This window comes from Octopus bimaculoides, chromosome 1 (genome assembly GCF_001194135.2).
Source record: "Octopus bimaculoides isolate UCB-OBI-ISO-001 chromosome 1, ASM119413v2, whole genome shotgun sequence".
In the NCBI taxonomy this organism is placed as follows: domain Eukaryota; kingdom Metazoa; phylum Mollusca; class Cephalopoda; order Octopoda; family Octopodidae; genus Octopus; species Octopus bimaculoides.
In genome coordinates, this window is record NC_068981.1 from 75,934,152 (window position 1) to 75,941,238 (window position 7,087).

The window sequence follows — 7,087 nt, forward strand, 5'->3', positions numbered from 1 at the left end:
TGTTGCTGTTATTGGCGCTGTTATTATTGTTGGTTGGCCTGGTCGAGATTTATGATCAGCATTGTTCAAGCTGTGTCCTTCTTTTCTACTTTGTATACTAGAGACCACAATATTCAAGATTTTCTTTACGAAAAGAACAAGGCTTCAGAGGTGAGTCGGCTGCTGTTGCTAGCAGATTCAGTGACCGCGTGAAAAGATCATCTATGCTTAACAAAACCTTGAGTTTTACTATGTAATTTGATGCGATGTTGGATAAGTATGATGTTAGACAACAAACGTATGGACAAATAAATGCCTATATACTATTGCAGTAGTTACTTTTTCTAAGAGACTTCTCAAAGCATCTGATATTGTATATGTCTCTGGTGTCTTTGGTTACCTATATTAATGTTGAATGTTTTGTAATATGTAACGCTACATATGCAAGATTTTCTTTGATGTTAAAACGTTTTTATTATTTGGAATATATAGCGTATATTTATTTTCAAAAATTATTAAAAAAATATACGTACATAGTATGTAGCTGAATGTAAGTTTTCCTTCGGGTAGCTGCAATATATGGTTGATTAGTTTATATATGTGAAACACATTGGTTGCTTTGATTTTTTCTTTCTGGTTTGTATGAGCTGTGAGTGGAGGTGCTATATATTTTCTGCTTGAATTCATACATAGTTATGCTGAGCAGTTTGTTTGGGTATCTAGTATTGATTCATCTTTGTTTATTATATTGAAGTGGCATTTTTATTAAAAAAATATTAATCTACATGACACATGTCTAAAACATTCAAAGCACATATACACACGTACATGTACATTACATGTGCAAGCAGACACGCACATATGTCTTGGAAACTGAATAAGTATATCTGTCAAATATTAAAATGTTTTTTGATGTGTAAGAATGTTTGAATAATCATCAAGATAGCAAATACATAATTAGAATTTTTTTTAAAAAGAATGTTAAATAACCGTTGCATATTCATGATATCTTGAATAATTTATGAGATATGCTAAACAATTCAACAGGCCAACATATACGGTTCACATTCAAAATTATTTCACAGAAACTGATTAGTTTTATTACGTTCTGTTATTTATATTGTGGTTATTATAACATTATCATAAGATGATAATGCTGAAGAGTAAATATCACTCGATCTTGGCGGGATTTGAAATCAGAACGTAACTATTCATTGCTAAATACTGAAAGACATTCATTTTATAAGACATACAATACAACTTTTAAGTAATTTCTTATGTAGGCACAAGATTATAATTATTGTGGAGAGGGAATAGTTAATTTGGTCATCTACTATTAGAATGGAACTTAGTTTATGACCCAGAGTGAAAAGCGAAATTCAGTTCAGAACGCAAAGGGTCTAACTAAATAGAACAAGACATATCTTCTGCTACTCTAACGATTCTGCTATTCCACAAAGATTAACTATGAAAAATGAACACGATGACAGTTAATATTCTGGCTTCCGATTGTATTTTGACTAACAATATTAATCAATCAAGGACATCTATTGCGATTAAATATAAATTCAATATGTATTGAGAATATAAAGCATTCAGTGAATGGCCATAAGAAACATATTATAGATTTCCTGTCCAAGGTATTCCATTTTAATATAACTGTTCATCACTAGGTAACAGATTAATAACGTAATCTGTATTCTGTAGTGAGAGACAACCCTGTACAAAAGCATACTGTGCATTCAACTAAGAAGTTGATGGTCAGTATTACTGGCTTGAGATAGAATGAAGACAGAATTAAGATTCTGTGTTAATTTTAAGTGGTCTATTCGACTTAGCTTTAAGTTATTTTAGTTTCTTTATCGCTAAGTGTGAGGCTTCGAGCATACCTTTGATGAAATCAATTTCTGCATGATCATTCCATGATTTCAGGTAACCTATATCATACTGCATTATCCACAAATGTCCTTTGAAAGGAAAAGAATGCTAGGATGCATTTAGAGAGAAAATATAACTCTGTTTGAAGAAAATTGATTGATCATGTACCTATTTCATTGGTTTGTGTAGCTCTATGTATATATCATTAGCGTAGCTTGCTGCGATTTATTATAAACTGATATGGTGGATTAAAGAATTTGTAGTGCTATGGGTGACATATCCTGCATTATTTAGCTATATCCATTTATACACTGATTAGATTGTTGTGTTCATTTTTACCTGATTCATGAAGTGAAACCCCAATAAGACAGAATCGATATAAGTAGCGATATCCCTCTCTGAAATATGCGTATATCTACCTTTGTTAGAATTTGATTTCATATTATATGTGGCTGATAGAAGAATTGAAACATTAAGTGCACCAGATTATGTGTAGTCGAGACATTTCAGAGAATGTCCACTACTAATAATTGTTAGGAGAGTAGAAAATTATATGTCGCAAATGCGCTTATATGAAGCTGAGCCTGACTAACATGAAAATGTAACATTTATCAGTAATACGTTCAGTTTTTCTTCTGTTTATGTGGCGTTTATTCACATTGCATGTAGTATAAAAACTATCTTGTTTGAATGCGTATTAATCAATTCAACAATTAGTTCCGGAATAAACATATAGAACTTTGATTTATACTCTATGAGACGTATCAAAATCCAAACATATTAAAATATTTCCGATATGTCCACCGTTTAAGAGAAATCCAAAATATGACTCACGAGTATTAAATGATGCATCATTAGTGGTTTTCTTGGATTCTCATGTTATTGTCGATTCTTTCAACATAAGTAACCCTTTATTATGTTCCCTTTATTATGTTCAAGTTATGTTCCTATTATGTTCCAGGAGTAGAACATATATATATTTTTAAGAAATTTTAAATATTTCAGAACTTAAACTATTCATTGTTCACCTTTATATTTAATACTCTAGTTGTAAAACTGACGATTAAACTCTGTAAAATATGTCCGAAGCTTCCAAAAAGCAATGATCAATACTTAGTGTCAGTAAATGTCTGAAAGTATTTTACATATAATTATTTCTCAATGAAAGAGAGCATGAACCTCAAGCATTTATTTTCATCTCCATCATATACGTTTCTGACCTTGTCAAATGTATATCCTAACTGAGAAACTGTATAAAATTAGAGACATTTTAATGTAATAACGACACTGTGCAGCTAAAATTTGTGATGGAAATACTAATAACTTTGTTTAGAATTACTTTATCTGATATAGGTATAAAATGTAGAAAACGTTTAGTAGTTAAACTGAATTCACATAATCTTTCTGATTTTGTCAACAGATATACATTTATGATAATATTGCTTTTTACTTATTATTTCATTACATAAAGTGGTTTGTAAGCAAAATCGTTAGCACACGAGGAAAGATGCTTAGCGGCATTTCGTCAGTCTACTTTCAGAGTTCAAATTCTGCCGTGCCTTTTAATCCTTTCGGGGGCGATTTAATAGATACCAGCTTAACACTGGCGTCGAGGTAGTCGATTTACTTCCTCCCTGCAAATTGCTGACTTTGTACCAAAATGTGATATCGATACAATTTCATTATATTAGGAAGCGAGCCGGCAGAATCGTTAAAATACCAGGTAAAATGCTTTGCCTTTCATACCTCTGGGGCGGGGGTCGATCAATTAAGTGCTAGTACTGTAATCGACTAGCCCCCGAAATTACTGACCTTGTGTCAAAATTTTAAATCAATATTAATTCATGATATATTCTTTAAATATATACATGTTATCTCCAAAAAGCTCGTGTCCACGGTACTCATCTAGTAAGTAAGATTATTAATATACTCTGGGAATGATTAAGTATTACACCATCTCAACTTTCCAACATTAATAATATTTCGTATTCTGGTTTCAACCAGATTTCAGGACAGCACGTTTAGATAGGTGAAAAATAAAATGAAATAGCTCAGCGATTTTGTCCTTAAGATATTATGGTTCATTTATGATGTCTTTAAAAATGAATAGTGCAAGTATTTCAATTTTTGTCAAACAGAAATTTTCATCTCCGCCACTTTCAACAAGAACGTTTGATTTTATCTCATCAATACGTACAGCAAAATAAAGACATTATACAAAATGATATCATTTAAATCTAAGCTAATGGCACATACACATCAAACTGCTATACCCTATTAATCTTACAGCACCTTCGTCTAGACAACATCTCATTTACCCTCCGGCCATACGATGAACAGTAAGATCAACGCTTATTTCCAAAGATCGTGTGAGTATAATCGAACCTTTAGGTATATAACACCGCATTGCGCCGTCATGAAGTTTAAAGTAGTCATGAAAGGTGTACGTTATGTCTTTTTTCTTTCTTTTAAATATCATAATCAACATTATTACTATTTCTGGGAATACTTTTTGACAATATAAATAAATTTCATCTTCGCATGTTTCAAAGTTTAAGTGGCCGTCACATTCAAACTATTCTCATCATATTTTATTAAAGTATGTTGGTATCGTGTTTTTGAATCAAATTTCAAACTCCAATGTTTATTTTAGAAATTCATAGCAATTTCACATTTGTTATGCTAATTTTACATCAATGGAGCTGCACTTTGTTTAATTTGTTTGGTTGTTGTCTTTTCATATTTTTTCGGAGAATTATATGTATTGTAATTCTTAATCATATAAAGTTTTGAACTTAGGAATATACTAGTATTTTAATTAACGCAATAAAAAGATTAATTACAGGACTTTAGAATTTTGAAATATCAAAAATTGTCGACCAATAATTATTTTTATAAACATGATAAAATGAATAAGATGACAATTTATTTGTAAACACGCACTTAAGCTCTTGAATTCAAACGGTTTTCAATTTGATAGTTAGTTTATTGGTTTCAATTTCTTTGTCATTTGAATTTTATTTCATTTCAAAATTTTATACGATTTTCCCAACAAGCAGTCTTCTTAGAAAAATAATGCAAATACTAAATGACAAATTATACTTACAGTAAAACGTAAAAGTAACATTTAAATTGTAATAAAACTCAGTTTTATTTTGATTACGTATTTATAGATATACCATATTTAAACTTTTCACATGAAACTGCTGTCTAACTCTCCAGATGATCGAAATGTTTGGTCAGCATAATGTTAATGAGTAATCGATACGTGGCACATCATAAATTAATCCTAAATGTATATTCTTCACTCAAACATTTCTCCGATACGTCAATTAATCGATAAGTAATTTATACACAGAAGAAAATCAATTAGGAATATATACGCAAAGTAAAAAAAAAAATGTTTTCCATCTAATTTCTGATTAAGTGTGTAAGATTTTAGTGTTTTATCAATTCAGATTTTTCAGACAGCATAAAATGTTCAGAATTCTAAAGTGAGTTCGCATATTTTCACATAGATACCTCCCAAAAGTTGTCATTTTTGTATTGCAATAGAAAACTTAAAACAGGCAAAAATCTAGTTTTATGTATTTTCAGATATACGTTATTATATTACTTCCTCATAAATTTGTATATTTTACAATTTTATAACCTCCATTGCTCAGTAATTCCTTTAGTGAATCCAAAAGAAAAGTATCCTGAAATAAGGGCTGCAATATATAGATAGATGGCCAGAAAGATAGATAGATAGAAAGATAGATAGATAGATAGATAGATAGATAGATAGATAGATAGATAGATAGATGAAGAAACTTTTACTTGGTTCGTTTCTGTTGAGCACCACTTTGCACATGCATCTTCTACAACAGTTGGCATCTGACGGTGCATTGTCAGTGAAATTAGCTAGACTGAAGTTTTGGTGGGAGTGTTGCACATATTTTCATTCATACGTTCATAAATACGTGCCTACACTACAGTAGACTGCGTTCGTATGTGTGTATGTGTGTGTGTGTGTGTGTGTGTGTGTGTGTGAGAGAGAGAGAGAGAGAGAGACAAAGGGAGTGCTGAGTAGTGTAGTCTGCGTACGTATTTATGAATATATGAATATATGAATGAAAATGTGTTCGTAAGATGGTAACATTTCAATGAGAAGGCAATGTGTTTACCATTTCGGATATTTGTCTTTAACCAGGAGAGAGGGAGAAGCATAGCAAAAGAGAAAAGAACAAAAAAAGAAATTAAACAACTGACGAAGAATGGTGGACGGTGGGGGTATATAAGACGGGCAGTAGGAGCGGGTGTTTTAATGCAAACATAGGAGAGTAACCTTGTCGGAAACCCAGTAACATATGCGATTGATGGGTGTGTGTGTGTGTGTGTGTGTGTGTGTGTGTGTGTGTGTGTTTGTGTGGTTTCTTTATGTCGTTCGTATATATGTGGAAGTGTGGAAATGTGCTAAGGTGTGCAAGCGTGGAAGTATACAGTTGCTGGCTAACGTTGCGCACGTTTGTGTGTGTATGTGGGTCGTGTCGTGCGTGCGTATATGCAATGCTTCAACGAGTGGTAAGAAAGTATTCATACGAGAATGTGAGAGCGAATATGAATGCGATATATGGCAGATACGTGTGCAAGCGTGTGATGATATCGTGTGTGAAAGAATTATATATATATATATATATATATATATATATATATATAGAAAGAGAGAGAGAGAGAGAGAGAGAGAAAGAGAGAGAGAGAGAAGAGAGAGAGAAAGAGAGATAGATAGAGAGAGAGGTGTATGTGTGTGTGCATATTCGTGTCTGTATGTATGTTTGTCTCCTACCACCGCTTGATAACCGGTGCTGATGTGTTTACATCCCCATAACCTAGCGGTTCGACTGCATAAGTACCAGGCTTATAAAAAATAAGTACTGGGGTTGATACGTTCAACTAAAAATTCGTCAAAGCGGTGCCCCATAATGACCGCAGTGTAAGTTAAAAGACACATGCATACAGGGTGTTTAGGCTAAATTTGGTAGTTTGCATAAAAGGCGAAATGTGCCATCTAAAGGGCATTACATAAAATGAAATAAAACCCAGCGAGATAACTACTAAGTTATGGTTGCCAGATGATAAGTAACTGCCGCGGCCACATGTCAGTTCCGGAACTAGGTGATGCGTTCTTCATTGTAAACAATCGGGGGTAATAGACCAGAATTTTGGGCTCATGAAGTCGTAGAAATTATGG